Below are 18,181 nucleotides of genomic sequence, written 5' to 3' on the forward strand. Positions count from 1 at the left end.
AGAGTCAGACACACAACTGAGTGACTAACACTTTTACTTTCAGTAAGACTAACAGCTAACTGCTAATCAAAAACCATGGTGCTCAGAAGGCAGCACACGACATATTTAAAGTGCTACAAGAAAGATCTGTCAACCAGGAATTTCATATCTGCAAAACTATCCTTTCAAGAATGAAGGAGACCCAACGGCTAAAACTGCACTCTCAACACAGGCAGCCTGGGTTTGATCCTTAGTCAGGAAACTAGATTTTACAGGCTACAACTAAGAGTTCACATACTGCAACTACGAGTTTGCACACCGCACCTAAGACCCGACACAGCCAAATAAGTAAATATTTTTTTAAAAAGAGAGAGAAATTAAGACACTCCCAGATAAACAAAAGCGAAGGGTGTTTGCTACTAGTAGGCTTCCTCTATAAATGATAAAGGTGTCCTTCAGGCTGAGATAAAAGAACACTTGATAGTAATTCAAAGCATATGAACGAATAGGCTACCAGTAAAAGTAATAGCATAGGTAAATGTAAGAGCCGATATTATTACACTTTTGGTTTACAACTCCTCTGTTTTCCTGAATGATTTAAAAGGCAAATGAATAAAACAATAAGTCTATGTTATTGGGCACACAATGTATTAAGACAGGGGTCCCCAACCTCCAGGCTGCAGACCAGTACCTCCTGTTAGTTCAGAAGTGGCACTGGATTAGAAATAAAGTGTACAATAAATGTAATGCACTTGAATCATCCTGAAACCACCCCTCCAGCCCTGCTCTGTGGAAAAGCTGTCTTCCATGAAAAAGGTCCCTGGTGCCAAAAAGGTTGGGGACTGCTGTATTAAGATGTAATCAGTGGCAACAACAATATGAAGAGGGAGGGATGAAGATGTATAGGAGTAGAGTTTTCACATATTACCGATCAGTCAGTCTGTTCAGCTGCTCAGTCGTGTCCGACTCTTTGCAAACCCATGGACTGCAGCACGCCAAGCCTCCCTGTCCATCACCAACTCCCGGAGTTTGCTCAAACTCATGTCCATCGAGTTGGTGATGCCATCCAATCAACTTATTCTCTGTCGTCCCCTTCTCCTGTCTTCAATCTTTTCCAGCATCAAGGTCTTTTCCAATGAGTCAGTTCTTCACATCAGGTGGCCCAAGTACTGGTGCTTCAGCATCAGTCCTTCCAGTGAATATTCAGGACAGATTTCCTTTAGGATTGACTGGTTTGCAGTCCAAGTCCCTTGGAGTCCAAGGGACTCTTAAGAGTCTTCTCCAATACCACAGTTCAAAAGAATCAATTCTTCGGCGCTCAGCTTTCTTTATGGTCCAACTCTCACATCCATACATGACTACTGGAAAAACCATAGCTTTAACTAGACAGACCTTTGTTGGCAAAGTAATATCTCTGTTTTTTAATATACTACTGATAATAGCTTGTTATAACTTTTAAGATGTTAATTGTAAACCTCAAGATAACTACTAATAACTAAAAATATACATAAAAAGGAAAGAAGGGAATCTAAACAATATATAAAACAAAAATCTCAATTAAAAGGCAATAAGGGGGGGTTCAAGATGGTGGAGTAGAAGGAGTGCACTCATCTCCTGCGAGAGCACCAAAATCACAACTAGCTGTTGAACAACCATTGACAGGAGGACGCTGGGGCCCACTAAAAAAGATACTCCACGTCCAAAGAGAAAGAAGCGAAACCGTAGGAGGGGCACAATTACAACAACATCTAGCCCCGTACCTGCTGGGTGGGTGACCCACAAACTGGAGCACAATAATACCAAAGAAGTTCTTCCACCGTTGTGAAGGTTCTAAACCCCACTGTCAGGCTTCCCAGCCTGGGGACTCGACAAAGGGACTGGGGATCCCCAGGGAATCTGACCTTGACGGCCAGCAGGATTTGATGACAAGACTTCCACAGGACTGGGGGAAACAGACTCCAGTCTTGGAGGGCACAAACAAAACCTTGCATACACCAAGCCTCAGAGGAAAGGAGCAGTGACTCCACAGGAAACTGATCTGAAACGATCTGCTAGTGTTGGAGGGTCTCCAGGGGAGGTGTGGGTCAGCAGGGGCTCACCACAGGGATGGCGGGACGGCAGCAGCTGTCTGGGAAGGTCTTCTTTGGCGTAAACTCTTTTGGAAGTTTGCCATTACCCTGACCATACAGCCCAGAGCCCAGAGGGCTGGGTCGCCTTAGGCCCAAAAACTACCAGGGAGAGAGCACAACCCCACCCATCAGCAGATAACTGGATTAAAGCTTTACTGAGCAAGGTCCTGCCCACTGGAGGGAGACCCAGTTTTTCCCACCACCAGTCCCTCCAATCAGGAAGCTTACACAAACCTCTTACCCTGCTGCATCAGAGGACAGACAGAAGAAGCAAGAACCACAATCCCACAACTAGAACAAAACCACTTTACAGAAAGTTAATCAGTATGAAAAAGCAGAAAGTTATGTCCCAGATGTAGGGACAAGACAAAATCCCAGAAAAACAAGTAAAAGAAGTGGAGATAGGCAACCTTCCAGAAAAAGAATGCAGAACAATGACAGTGAATATGATTTAGGATATCGGAAAAAGAAAGGAGGCAAAGGTTGAGAAGATGCAAGAAATGTTTACCAAAAACCTAAAAGGCAATAAGGGGAACAAAAAACACATAAGATACACAGAAAATAGCTAGAAATAAACAGTAGAAATAAATCCATCTTTATCAGTAATTTTTTTCAAATGAAGTAGATTAAGCTCTCCAGTTAAAAGGCAAGAGACTTGGAGAATAGGTTAAAAAACACGGTCTATACCCTGTTTATAAGAGACTCACTTCAGTTACAGAGGCACAAAGATGTTCAAAGTAAAATAATGGAAAAGGTGACTAACGCAAAGAGAAACCGAAAGAGAGGGGGGTGACTACATTATTAACACTATCAGACAAAATAGATTTTAAGTCAAAAAGGTTACAAGAAGATGGATATTATACACTGATAAAAGTTTCACTTTCAAGAATGTATGACAAAAACATATATGCACCTAACAAAAGAAATCTATATGAAGCAGAAATGAACAGAACTCAAGAGAGAAACATACAGATGTACACTAACAGGGGGAGACTTCAACGCATCTAGAAAAACAGGACAAAAGCTCTATAAGGAAACAGAGGACTTCAACATTATAAGTCAATTATATTGAGAAGACACACAGAACACAAACAGAAAGGAATGAAGTTGATATATGCTACAACATGGATGAACACTGAAAACATTACACTAAAACATACTAAACGTTAGGGTAAGCCAGAAACAAAGTACAAATGTTGTATAATTCTACTTTTGTCAAGTATCTAGAAGAGACAAATACAGAGAAAGTAGATTAGAGGTTGTCACGGGTTTGGGTGAATAAGGAATGGGGGGTTATTGCTTAATGAATAGAGTTTCTATTTGGGGTGATGAAAATATTTTGGAACTAGAAAGTGGTGCTGACTATATAATACTAGAATATAAGTCACGTCAGGCACAATACTGGAATATAAGTAACCTGAAAATGGTTAAAGTAGCAAATTGAATAACATGTATGTTTTACCACATACTAAAAAACAATTGGAAAAAGGTCATGTAACTTTATTTTTTAACTCTGTCGAGATGGTAATAATCTTTGTAATTTAATAAGTATTTGACCTCTACCCTTAAATTTGAATGATTCTGGCACTTCTACATATTCTCTTATCTTGTAACATGCAAAGTCTAAATCTCTCCTACAGGTTTCCCTGTTATATAAGCAATACTGGACTTTCCAGGTAGCGCAGTGGTAAAGAACCCACCTACTAATGAAGGATACGCCAAAGACATGGGTTTGATCCTCAGGTAAGGAAGATCCCTTGGAGTACAAGACAGCAACCTGCTCCAGGATTCTTGCTAGAAAATTTCACGGACAGAGGAGCCTCGCAGGCTACAGTCCATGGGGTCGCAAAGAGTTGGACATGACAGCACAGAAGCAAATAGTATTTACAAACTCACAGGCAACTGAGGTCTATATAATAGTAGTTGCCATTTCAATTGTTAAGAGTTTCACAGAAGTAATTAACTCACCACAAAAGAACATTTTCAAGCGCCCCACAACATAAAACACTATGTGCAAAGTACGAGGGGGATTTCTAAGACGATGAAGGAATGTCACTGTCCAGAGTTTATGATCTGGTAGGGGGATTAAAAAAAACATGCAAAAAACCTCATGCATATAATCCTGTTACTCAATGCAAAGCCTGATATAAGCACCGTAAGAGGATTACAAATCATGAGGAATTCAGAGGAGGGAACCTGGTGTATTCTAAAGTTATATATCGTCACTATAAATTTTGGTGGTCACCAGGCTAAAAGGAAGACTTGCAAGCAGCATATAATTCTTTCCATCTACTACATCCAAACCAAAAAATATAAGAAACAAAAAGATTAGCCTGAAAAGCAGGGATCAGAGCTGTCTTTATGCAACAAATTTTAATTAAGGATCTAGTGGAGATGGGGCCAGGCTAAAGGGAGACCCTGCCCTGGCAACTCCCCTTGCTACACCAGGCAATTCTGGCAGCAGTAATCCTGACAGAGGACCAGCAGGTACCTGTTCATCAGGAAGGCCCACAGTTAAAGAGGGCAGACCACAGGAAAGGTCCTGCATTCTGGCAACATTCAGAGATGGCTGCACTGGGTACCAAAGGTTGCACACTGCCTCAGCAGAAAATTTTTAAAGACTTGATATGAAAGGGTGGGCCTCATTAGTAGCCCCAGGAAGGAAGCAAAGACATAGCCCATCCTTTGTCAGCTAGACCAAAGAAACACAAGTTGGCCCCTGGTAAAACAATTTCACCAACACAGAACAAACTGCATGGAGCTCAAGTTTGCCTAACAATGTCTCAACCTAGTTGTTTTTTTTTTTTTTTTTTTAACTCGTTATAACACTGATGTCAATATCATCAACCCATCCTCCAGCAAAAGAGCTAACAGTTGACTATAACAGCATTCAGGTATAAAGTGATCTATCCAAAATGATCTATCCAAAAGGGGGGAAACTTTCAGACCTGAACAAAATGTTTCCCAACACTGTTTTATTCTGTAAATAGATTCTACAATAACCAAAAAGAAGAAAATAGTAAAGTGTAAACAAAGAGTACAGTTTAGAATACCTTTTTAAACTGATGTTTTCCACAAGCATGAAAATGTGATTTCTGTGAATGAAAATTTAGGGAAGATAAAACAGTAGAATGATGCAAAAAGAACAAGATATAAGGAAACTAAAAGAGAGCAGAAATTTAAATAGGCGGTAAGGAGTAGAAAAATGGAATCAATAATGTGGAAGCACTCTGAGGAATGTTTATGCAGGAGGAGGATAAAAATAGGATAACAGCAAGGTAGAAGATAACAGAACAGGAGAACAGAGAATATAGTTCCAACATATGGCTAGTTAAAAGTCCTTGAAAGAAAGAACAAAATGAATGGAGCAGAAGGAATAATCAAAGTATCTAATAGAAGAAAACTTCCGAGTGTAAAACCTTGAGTATTTAGGAGAATCTTGCCTCAACAGTGGGAACAAATTAGCTTCAGACAAAATGCAATTCTGGTTCCATTAAATAAAGTCTAAAAACAAGCCTCAAAAGGATCAAAATATTTCCTAGTAACTTAAATGTGTTTCAGAACAAAGCTTAAGGATATTTATACAACACAAAAAATCCAGAACCCACTAAGGTAAAATTTGTGTATGGCATCCAATTAAAAAAAAAAAAATCACCTGGCATGCAAAGAAGGAAAATATAATTCATAATAAGGAGAGAGAGAAAAAAAATTGATCAACAGAAACAGACCCAGAAATGACAGACTTCTACAACTGGTAGAAAATTCTACATTTCATATGTTCATAAAAATTAAGCATGGTAGGTACACAGGAAAACTAACAAACACACAGGAACTCCAAAATTGAACTATAAATTAAAAGACAAACAAACACTGGCTGGGTATAACAACAGAATTAACAATGCAGAAGAAAAGCTTAGCGACTGAGCAATAACAACAAATAATGTAAAACCAGCAATGTCAAATTCAGAAAATTAGGAATAAGAAATGAAACAAAATATAATCACATGACAGAAACTTTTTAAAACAGAAGACAATTTTCCCCTAATAAATTTCAATGTCACATTGATTAAAAAAAAAAAAAAAAACTTCATAGAAGAATAGACACACCTAAAGAGATAAGTAACTGTGGAGAAATGACAAAGCATATTCAAATGACTGCCCAAAGCTCACCAGGCCCAGTATATTTTATGGGAAAATTCTTTAAAACGAATTCCTATGTTATATAAACTGTTTCAGAGGAGGAAGAAAGGGGAAAGGGAACAAAGATATAAGAAAACTTGGTATTTTTTATAAAACCACAGTATCAAAAATGGACAAAGAAAAAACATAACTCTCTCACTTATTAACACAGAAAAGAAAAATTATAAACCAGACAGCATTTTGCTTTAATTTCTTGTAGGTTGAGTGTATTATGAGTGTGACACACTGAAGAAACTGAGTTACTGGTACCACCACACTGAGGGCAAGAACTTATTTTATGGTAAAATTACCACCAGAAGACCCTCTTAAAAGCTTTCTTCCATTCAAGACCACCTCTGGCGGCATGGGCATCACTGCCTGTGCTTCCTTCTACAAGTGACAGGGGTAGTGAGAGATAAATCTGAAAAGAATGACTGGCACTACCCTGCTAAAGGCTGAGTCTGAGCTTTAAATGGGGCACTGGGGGCAGCACTGAAAACTTTTGTGTGACATGCTGTGAAAAATGTTCAGAAAGGATAATTTACAGATGAACTTAAAGCAGGAGCAAGCCTAAAGTAAAGGCCAATTCTAAGATTTCAGTAAATATGGTCTAGGTTTGAGGCAATGAAAGTAACAATGAATATGGAAAACAGAATCAATGGGACCTACTGAATCAGTAGGCAGGAAGATACAAGAGTGGGCCAAAGTACACATAATACTATCAAGAAAACATAACTTACAACATGGGAGAAAACATACTCAAATCAGGTAACTTACAAGCAACTTGTATACAGAATACATACGGTGGTGGTAGTGGTATGGTATCTGACTCTTCGCAATCCCATGGACTGTAGCCCACCAGGCTTCTCTGTCCATAAAAATTTCCAGGCAAGAATACTGGAGTGGGTTGCCACTTCATACTCCAGAATACATAAAGAACTCTTAAAATTCAATAATAAAAAGACTACCCACTGAAAAATGGGTCAAGGATTTGAACAGACATTTCCCCAAGTAGGACACACAAAAGAAGTCCAGTATCATTATTCATTAGGGAAATGCAAATTGAAACTATAATGAGCTATCACTTCTCACCCACTTGGATGGCTGTGATAAGACAGACACTAACAAGTGTTAGAGAGGATACGGAAGGATTAGGACCCTTATACACTGCAGTACAGCTGTCTGCTGTCACCCTGTTTGTTTAACCTATATGCTGAGTCCATCATGAGAAATGCCCCACTGGACGAGTTACAAGCCAGAATCAAGATAGGCGGGAGAAACATCAACAACCTCAGATATGTGGATGACACCACTCTAATGGCAGAAAGCAAAGAGGAACTAAAGAGCCTCTTGATGAGGGTGAAGGAGGAGAGTGAAAGAGCTAAGACTAAATATTAAAAAAACTAAGACCATGGCACTCAGCCCCATTCAGTTCAGTTCAGTTGCTCAGTCGTGTCCGACTCTTTGTGACACCATGAATCGCAGCACGCCAGGCCTCCCTGTCCATCACCATCTCCCGGAGCCCCATTACTGCATAGCAAATAGAAGGGGAAAAAGTGAAAGGAGTGACAGATTTCCTCTTCTTGGGCTCCAAGATCACTGCAGACGGTGACTGCAGCCATGAAATCAGAAGATGACTGCTTCTTGGCAGGAAAGCCATGACAAACCTAGGCAGTGCATTGCAAAGCAGAGACATTACTCTGTCAACAAAGGTCTGTATAGTCAAGGCTATGGTCTTCCCGGTGGTCAGATATGGTTGTAAGAGCTGGACCATAAAGGCAGACACCAAAGAATTGATGCCTTCGAACTGTGGTGCTGGAGAAAACTCCTGAAAGTCCCTTGGAAAGCAAGGAGATCAAACGAGTCAATCTAAAGGGAGATCAACTTTGAATATTCATTGGAAGGACTGATGCTGAAGCTGAAGCTCCAGTATTTTGGTCATCTGATGCAAACAGATGACTCATTGGAAAAGTCCCTAATACTGGGAAAGATTGACGGCAGAAGTAAAAGAGGGTGTCAGAGGATGAGATGGCTGGATGGCATTACCAGTGCAATGAACACAAACTTGAGCCAACTCTGGGAGATGGTGCAGGACAGGGAGGACTGATGTGCTGCAGTCCACGGGGTCGCCGAGTCAGACACAACTGGGCGGCTGAACAGCAACATTGATAGTGGGAATGTAAAATGGTGCATCCAATTTAGAAAACAGTTCCGTAGCTCCTCAAAAAGTTAAACAGGGTTATCATATAACTCAACAATTCTACTCTTTGGTATCTACCCAAAACGAAAACATGATGTCCACAGAAAACATACATGAATGTCTCTAACAGCATTATTCATAATGGCCAAAAATTGGAAATAACCCAAATGTCCTCAACTGATGACTGAATAGAACATGGTATAACTATACAATGGAATATTATTCCATTTTATTACATACTACATGCATCATAACATCCTTTTGGCAATAAAAATGAAGTATTGATATATATCAGAAGTCCAAACCTTGAAACATCATGCCAAGTGAAAGAAGTCAGACACAAAAGGCTAAATCTTGTATGACCCCACTGACATGAAATGTCCAGAATAGCAAATTTCAGAGGCAAAAATAAGTCAGCAGTTGCAAGAAACTACAGGGCAAGGAAATAAGGAGTGACTGCTAATTGGTTTAAAAGGGGAGACAAAAATTCTAAAATTAAAGTGTGGTGGTGGTGTTGAGTCACTAAGTTATATCTGACTCTTTGAGACCCCATGGACTACAGCAAGCCAGGCTTCCCTGTCCTTCACTATCTCCCTGAGTTTGCTCAAACTCATGTCCATTGAGTCGGTGACACCATCCAACCATCTCATCCTTTGTTGCCCTCTTCTCCTACTGCCCTCAATCTTTGATGGGTATTTGACTCATTGAATATACTAAAAAAAACTCTAAACTGCATATGAATTATGTCATGATAAAGCAGTTTTTAAAAACAGAGTAATGCAAGATAAACTAGTTGGGCTTCCCAGGTGGTGCTAGTGGTAAAGAACCCACCTGCCAATGCAGGAGACATAGAGATAAGGGCTCAGTCCCTTTGTTGGGAAGATCCCCTGGAGGAGGGCATGGCAACCCACTTCATTCAGTATTCTTGCCTGGAGAATCCCATGGACAGAGGGGCCTGGTGGGCTACACTTCATACGGTTGAAAAGAGTCGGACACGACTGAAGTGACTTAGCATGCATGCAAGGTAAACTAGTTACCAATCCCACTGGGTAAGCAGGACAATGTCATAATTAGTAGGACAGGTAATCGCATGGACCATTTATTTAATGAATGTATTGTAACAGATCTATGTAAAGCACTTTATATATTCTCATAAATTAATCCTCATAAAAAAATCACTTGATAAGATATTTTTTACTCCTATTGTAAAGAATAAAAAATAGACGAGAGGCTAAACTATGTACCTAAGGTCATACAACCAGTAAGTGATGAAGCTGGAACTTAAATTCAAAACACCGGCTCAGACCCAATAGTCTGAGAGATGAGGCAGTATGAAAGGTAAAGATGAATATTTTCACAAATAACCAAAACAGTCTACAGTGTGCAATGCAATCAGAGCAAATTACTCGCCATCTTCAGACTTAATGAAGTACTAGCAATTTTATGTCACCTTGTATACATTTTTTTTTTAATCCAATAGTAGCAGTTCTAAAACAAACACACCAATCCTAGCTAACTCCCTCCATTGTTCCCTAAAATAATCTGGCTTTTCTTTTTTTTTTAAATTTTTTTGACCATATCCCGTGGCATGTGAGGTTTGACCAGGGATCAAACCTGAAGCCTCTGCAGTGGAGGCTCACAGTCTTAACCGCTAGACCACTAGGGAAGTTCTAATCTGGCTTTTTAAGAGCAGAGGACAAAGGGTAAATATGAACTAGATGACCTACAAGACCCTTTCCAACTCTGATGAGTTTAATTGTAGCCTACATCTATTATTTAGCTGAGGAATTGTATGTCAAGCTTTATATACTGTTTAAACACCAATTCCATATCCTAAAAACACACAAGACAACAGTATAATAGGGAAGGTGACCCACCAGTGACTCTTCTTGAAGCCCTCCAGAGATTTCTTAATCAGAGTGCATGGTAATTTGCATGCTTACTGTAGAGAGCACATTTAAACACAGTAAATGTTACTTTAGTAAATCTCTAGTCTGGCACAAATGTACAAAAATACCAACACCCCATGCCTACTCAAATACTTTAGCCAAATGCTTTACAGTTCACTAAGCAGACTATGTAAACTCAGGGGTGGCAATAGCCTTTATACCATCACACTCATGAGTTAAACTGAAGCTCAGAAAGGTTAAAAGATCTGTCCCAGGTCACATATCTCAGAAGTGGTATGTTAGGATTCAAATAGAAATGTAATTCCAAATCTAATATTTTTCTAAGTGAAAAAAAAATGTCACTTAGAGAAGTTTCTTGGAAGTTAAATTCTCTAACAAAGAATGGCAATGATTGGCCTTAAAATGCGCAGTATCTACTCCTCAGAAGTAAAAGAACCTTCTGGTCTAATGTAAATACAATTACATTATTATTTCAGTAAAAAATTACTGAAAAAGAAACCATTTTAGTAAATAATTTTAAAAACTGTATTTTTAGCAAGTTTATAGCTTACCTAAAGAAAAGATGCATTCCTGGGCTAAAATTCTTTATGCCATGACCATCAAAAGACAGTAAGAATAAATGACAAAGAGGAACCCATTTCTTAGTTTTGTTTCAAACTAAAATCACAGTGCTTTCTGAAAAGAAAAATCACATTGAAAATGTGAGAGATGCTGGTGCCATTCACTGTGTACCAGTGTCTTGCTAATAAAATTGTATCTGTGGGTGAGTGGCAAAGAAAAGTAATCATGACTGATATTTTCTGTTATATCAGCTTTTCTACCTTCTGAGCTACTGCCTTTGCATTTTTTAAATAAAGTTTTAATTTTTGAATAAGTTTAGATTTATAGAAAAGTTACAAAAAGTGTTGAGTTCCTCCATGACTGTCACTCAGCTTTCTTTAAATGTTAACATCTTGTATCACCATGGTTCAGTGCAGCTCAGTCGCTCAGTCATGTCCGACTCTTTGCAACCCCATGGTCTGCAGCATGCCAGGCCTCCCTCTCCATCACCAACTCCCGCAGTCTACCCAAACCCATGTCCATTGACTCGGTGATGACATCCAACCATCTCATCCTCTTTCATCTCCTTCTCCTCCCGCCTTCAACCTTTCCCAGCATCAGGGTCTCTTCAAATGAGTCAACTTTGCACATCAGGTGGCCAAAGTATTGGAGTTTCACCTCAGCATCAGTCCTTCCAATGAATCTTCAGGACTGATTTCCTTTAGGATGGACTGGTTTGATCTCCTTGCAGTCCAATGGACTCAAGAATCTTCTCCAACACCACAGTTCAAAAGCATCAATTCTTCAGCACTCAGCTTTATAATCCAAATCTCACATCCATACATAACTACTGGAAAAACCATAGCTTTGACTAGACAGACTTTTGTTGGCAAAGTAGTATCTCTACTTTTTAATAAGCCATCTAGGTTGGTCATAACTTTTCTTCCAAGGAGCAAGTGTCTTTTAATTTCAGGGCTGCAGTCACCATCTGCAGTGATTTTAGAGCCCCCCAAAATAAAGTCTGTCACTGTTTCTACTGTTTCCCATCTATTTGCCATGAAGTGATGGGACCAGATGCCATGATCTTAGTTTTCTGAATGCTGAGCTTTAAGTCAACTTTTTCACTCTCCTCTTTCATCAACAGACTTTCATCAAGAGGCTCTTTAGTTCTTCTTCACTTTCTGCCGTAAGGGTGTCATCTGTACATCTGAGGTGATTAATATTTCTTCCAGCAATCTTGATTCCAGCTTGTGCTTCCTCCAGCCCAGTATTTCATATGATGTACTCTGCATATAAGTTAAATAAGCAGGGTGACAATATACAGCCTTGACATACTCCTTTCCCGATTTGGAACCAGTCTGTTGTTCCATGTCCACTTCTAACTGTTGCTTCTTGACCTGCATACAGATTTCTCAGGAGGCAGCTCAGGTGATTTGGTATTCCCATCTCTTGAAGAATTTTCCAGTTTGCTGTGATCCACACAGTCAAAGGATTTGGCATAGTCAATAAAGCAGAAGTAGATGTTTTTCTGGAACTCTCACTAGATACCTCTCTCAAAATACCTATGTGATTTTGCAGAATTAAACTACTCTGTGCAAAAGTATTTTTTGTTCTCTAGACCATTATCAATCAAATATACCTATATTTTCTAACTGGAACACACTGCTCATCCGCGCCCCCGCAACCCCCTGCAACCTGATGGCTCAGTAGGTAAAGAATCTGCCTGCAATGCAGGAGACCCAGGTTCAGTCCTCCGGTCAGGAAGATCCCCGGAGAAGGAAATGGCAACCCATTCCAGTATTCTTGCCTAAAAAATCCCACAGACAGAGGAGCCTGGCAGACTCCAGTCCAAAGGGTTATAGTCAGACACAGCTGAGCAACTGAGCACACACAGCCAGAGCACTTGGTAAAACCTATTCTAGGATTTTTAAAAAACAAGCTACCTACTTTATGAAGTTTGATTCCTGCCACAGCTGAATGTTTTACTTGAAACTTCAGGGCAAATGATCCAGTGTGGAAAATTCTTTGTGATTCAAAAGAGAAGTTATTGTTCTAACCACTAACTCTCCACTTATCAGTCATCCTGCTATTGCTGTTGTTGTTGTTCAGTCGTTCAGCTCAGTTGTGTCTCTTTTCAAACCCATGGCCTGCAGCACACCAGGATTCCTGGTCCTTCACCATCTCCTGGAGTTTGCTCAAACTCATGTCCATTGAGTTGATGATGCCATCCACCATCTCATCCTGCCATTAACATTACAGTAAAGCCAAGGACATGTATTTTAACTGCACTCTCATATTCATTAGAATTCAGGATAAGAAGCTGAACCAAGAAAGCAGAAGGAAGAAATAGCACTTGCTGTTTTGTATGTTCTACAACATACACAACAAAAGTTTTTTTTCCCCTCAATATGTTACAAACGAGACAAAAATCTCTTTGTATTTTAACTGCAAACATAAAAAGGTAAAACGGAAAAGTTCCTGAAACTAATATAGAGCTATAGTCAATTGATTATAAGAGGCACATTTTCAAATTTCTGAAATCAGGATGTGATGGCCAGGTGGAAGTTATAACAGTTGTCTCTGCTTAAACAGTACTAGAGCTTTCCTGAGAGCCTCACCAATGCTTCTGACGACACACAGGACAAACTGTGGAAAAGCACAGGTGTAACTCTGAACTGAAAAGTATTCAGAAGAGTAGGAATAGTAAGGAGGTTAATGAACATTTTAATCAGTTTGTTTCACTTTTCTTCTTTTTACAAATGTACTAGAATATAACTTTAAAATATCTAAATAAGTTTAAACATGTAAAAAAGCATATGTAACAGCTTAATTGGGCTTCCCAGGTGGTGTAGTTGGTAAAGAATCTGCCTGCCAACGCAGAAGACTCAGGAATCGGAGGTTTGATCCCTGGGTGGGGAAGATCCCCTGGAGGAGGAAAAGGCTACCTACTCCAGTATTCTTGTCTGGGAAATCCCAAGGACTGAGGAGCCTGGCAGGTTACAGTCCATGGGGTCAGTGAGACACTACTGAAGTGACTTAGCATGCACAAAGCAGAAGTTTAATTGCCAAAGCTTTCTCTTCCTTTGGTGGTACATAAAATAACCAATGATATCAAGGGATTCAATATGGCAGTAATTTGGCTGCTACATCTTATAAGAAAGCTTGATAAACTAGCTTACAAACTGACAGCTTAGATAAGAAAACATAAAACAAAGGCCTCTCCCACCAGAAAACACATAACACATAATTTTTCATTATTATAATAAAAGGACTATTTTTCTTCAAGTGAAAAGTAAAACCATCCTCTAGTTTCCTGCTTATGCAGCAGATTTCTGCACTGAACCCAATGAATACAGAGGGAGAGTCAGGGTGCTAAAAGTAGAAATTTTTAACTACATTCTTTTAACCAAACTCCTTTTCTAAGGACCTTGGCTGTGGAGAGCAGGCATCAAGAAACGTCAGTTCAACTAAATGTTTCTAAAAGCTACAGAATGGAATTTTTAAAATCACATTTTCAAAGAGCTTGTTAGTTTCAGGAATCTACATTCAACAACTTTCTTTTTGGTACTGTGGTAAAATATACTTAACATAAAATTTACCATTGTAACCATTTAAAGTTTACAATTAGTGGCATTAAGTACATTTATGCAGTTGCGCAACCACCACCATTATCTGTTTGAAGAATTTTTTCATCATCCCAAACTAAAACCCTGTATCCATTAAATAATAATTTTCCATCCTCTCCTCTCCCTTGATGTTGAGCAGGGCCCTGTGGGGCTCCAGGACACTGAGGTTTTTTTGTCCTCCATTTCTCATACGCAAGACTCCAGCCTCCACAACGTTCTCTTAGTTCCAAAGGGCAGAAAAGTTGCTAATCAAGGGAGGAGCAGCCAAGAAATCACCTGAGGTAAGATTAAAGGGACCAGAGAGGCTCATCAAGATTAGGAGAATGAACCCAAGACACTGTGTTCGTGCTCAGTGACCCTGCAGAATAGAGCCCACTAGGCTCCTCTGTCCATTGGATTTTCCAGGCAAGAATACTTGAGAAGCTTGCTATTTATACCCCAGGGGAATCTTCCCAACCTGGGGACTGAACCCAAGTCTCTTGAGTCTCCTGCATTGGCAGGTGGATTCTTTACCACTGTGCCACCTGGGAAGCCCACCTAAGACCCTGCACACCCATCTTGTCAGCAATCCCACCCTTTTGAAACTTTACAGAAGAATGCAAGACTGTGACTGCCTTAATCCTATCACACATTCCAGTCTGACTATATAACCTCTCTCTATTCAGCTGGGAGTGGGGCACAGCTCTTGAGGCGCTAGCCTACTCTGTTCCCCGTTTGCCTGGCAAAGCAGTAAAGCCACTCTTTTCCTTCTCTTCCATGACTCTCTGTATTTCTGTTGGGCACTGGTGCGCAGAGAACCAAGATTTTGCCAACACCCTCAGCCCCTGGCAAAGCTATACTCCACTTTCTGTCTCCATGAATCTGCCTATTCTAGATACCTCATATAAGTGGACTCATTCAATATTTGTTCTTTTGGGTCCAGCTTACTTCTCCACTGAATACTTTTGTAGAGCAAAGAACGAACGCCAAGCGACTAGGTTTCTCACAATTTAACTGTACATAGTGACACGATTTTCAAACTAAGCATACAGCTCTCCCAGAAATCCTGCTACTGCCCCACGAGCCCCAGCGGGCAGAGGATCTCTGACAGACCCTTCCTCAGCCTGTACACAGGCCTGGTTAAGCAGTGGTAACTCAGAGAGCAGGCTCCTTAGAACCCTGGAAGCCACGTGAATGGAGCAAAGGGAAGTAGAGTCGGCAGTTCTGAAAAACCATGGGTAAAAAAAGCAAGGATTCATCAAGCTACTTTGGCCTGCAGATGGCCTTCTGTCCTCCAGGAGCGCCTACACCCTGACCGTTTGGGCGACACCTGTCAGAGCTGAGGTCAGACTGCAGTCTAGTCGCTGATCATGTCACCAGTGTAGGAAGCTTCACAGGGTCATGAGTCACCTGCCATGGCTCAGAGGTCCGGGCAGGCCGCCTCGCCCAGAGAAACCCAGTGAGGAGAGGCAGAAACAAGAGAGAAAGACATACGACTGGCAGAGAAGCACAGAATGAGTAAAGAGCTGGACCGACAGGAAGGCCGTGAATCAGAGTAGACTAAGAGGGAAACACAGGGTCAAGGGACACAGAAGGTGGAAACAGAAATGAAGACAGGATCCAGATACTAGGAGATGGGTTCGAGAGAAACACAAAGCTGACCGAGGCCGAGTTAATAGGCATAAAGGGCAGGTGATGACAGGTGACACAGACAGCAAGAGACGTGAAACGCAGAGGTAAACAGAGACCATATCAGCCAAGTCCCAAGCGCAGTTTTTCTCCTGGCTTTGACTCAACCGAGAGGTCGCCAAGCCGCGCCCACTCCGCGCCCCCGAAAGGCCGGAGGGGCGGTCTGACGGGGGGAAGAAGGGGTGGCGGGATCTCTAAGCGCTCTGGCCCGCCGAGGTCCGTCACCGGAGGGTGACCTTGGACGAGAGGCCGCCTCGGGGGCCTCGGTGTCGCTGCACGAGCTCCGGGCTGGCCAGAGACAGCAGGAGTCGGACCCGGGGCGCCGGGACTCCAACGGTCCCGCGCGCGGCTTCAGCATCCCGGTCGGCGCAATGGGCCTGGCGGTGTCAGCGGTGAGCGCGCCGGAACCTGCAGAGAACCCTTCAAACCTCTCCGGTTTCCATTCCTGCCCCCTTGCTACGCGTTGTCCTGACTCTGCCATACCTGCCAAGGGCTCGGCGCTCACATAGCCCGCCGGTGGGATACTTTCCGCCGCCGCCGGCGCCGGGCCCGCTCAAGCCGTAGCTGCCGCGACCGCCTCAGCCTGCGCCTCCCGCCTCCGGAAACGCTTACCGGTCCCGCCCCCTAAAACTGCCAGTGTTTCCGGGGGTGCGTCTGAGAGAAAGCGATGTGCGCTTGCGGGACTCGCATTCGGGGCGGGGCGTCAGGAGCGTGCTCCGAGAGAACCCGCGGCTGCGCAGTACAGCCCGGAGCAGGTCAGTCTCCTGTAGGTACTCTAGGGCCAACGCTGACGTTTGCGGAGAGGAGTGCTAAATAAACACTTTGACCTATCTCAGCTTGTCTGATAGAGATTATGTCAAATCCTTTACTGGCTCCACAGCGCCTTTAGCTTGTAGCAGATGTTCAGTAAGAGTTTAGTGAAGGGACCAATGCCCTCTCAAGCATTGTGCCGGGTTCCCCTAGGAAAAGCCTCACGCCAATTGAATGACTCATAACTGGTCCAGACTATTCGTGATAAACTCATTCTTATTAGCCAGTAGTTGGACTAGGCATAAGCATGTGACCAATTTCTGGCCCATAATACTTAGAGAAGCCATCAACTGGGGCTTCTGAAAAAGCTTTTGTTTATTCTGTTCTTGTTTTCAAAGTTCACCAAGACTTCTAGTTGAATATGCTCAAGTGTTTTGCAGCCTTTATTTTCTTCCTGTCTCTAAGGTTGAAAATTCAGTTACTGGCATGTGCCTGTGATATGACAAATGCTAAGGCCAACAAAGCAGAAAGATTGAGAGAGCCTAGTTCTCAGATGAGGTTAAGCTATAGTCTCAGGTTTGGACGATGTATCCCTGGATGTTTGTTGTATGAGTAGTTTTACGACTAGTAAGTGGCACAACTTCTGTTAAGCCCTGCAGTCTGGCTCCAGACCCAAGATCTCAGCTCTGTAGGACTGCTTTGGTCTTGGGCGTTATTTCTGGCAATATTATAGACTGCTCAGTTGCTCAGGTGTCCGGCTCTGCAACCCCATGGACTGTAGCCTGCCAGGCTCCTGAGTCCATGGGATTTTCCAGGCAAGAATACTGGAGTGGGTTGCCGTTTCCTACTCCAGGTGATCTTCATGACCAAGGGATCAAACCCAAGTCTCTTGCATCTCCTTCATTGGCAGGCAGATTCTTTACCACTGCGCCACCTGGGAAGCCTGTTAATAGACTACTACTAAGTCGATTCAGTTGTGTCCGACTCTGTGCAACCCCAGAGACAGCAGCCCACCAGGCCCCCCCCGTCCCTGGGACTCTCCAGGCAAGAACACTGGAGTGGGTTGCCATTTCCTTCTCCAATGCATGAAAGTGAAAAGTGAAAGGGAAGTCGCTCAGTCGTGTCTGACTCTTAGTGACCCCATGGACTGCAGCCTACCAGGCTCCTCTATCCATGGGATTTTCCAAGCAAGAGTACTGG

General features: G+C 41.9%; 1 protein-coding gene across 5 annotated transcripts in view; it reads right to left on the minus strand.

Moving 5' to 3' along the window:
- ZBTB43 (zinc finger and BTB domain containing 43) overlaps positions 1-16,837 on the minus strand; it is a 28,806-nt gene extending 11,969 nt beyond the window's left edge. For 3 of the 5 annotated variants that reach the window (XM_086325123.1, XM_086325124.1, XM_086325127.1), the window contains exon 1: positions 16,715-16,837. The gene's annotated coding sequence lies outside the window, so the exon portion shown is untranslated. Of the gene's footprint in view, positions 1-907; positions 1,341-16,714 lie in introns of all 5 variants that reach the window. The other 2 variants (XM_086325126.1, XM_086325125.1) reach the window with 2 other exon arrangements.
- Between the last annotated feature and the right edge of the window lie 1,344 nt (positions 16,838-18,181).

Source organism: Bos grunniens, chromosome 11, assembly GCF_055505025.1.
Source record: "Bos grunniens cultivar Pamir isolate PY7600 chromosome 11, Bosgru_T2T1.0, whole genome shotgun sequence".
Taxonomy (NCBI): Eukaryota; Metazoa; Chordata; class Mammalia; order Artiodactyla; family Bovidae; genus Bos; species Bos grunniens.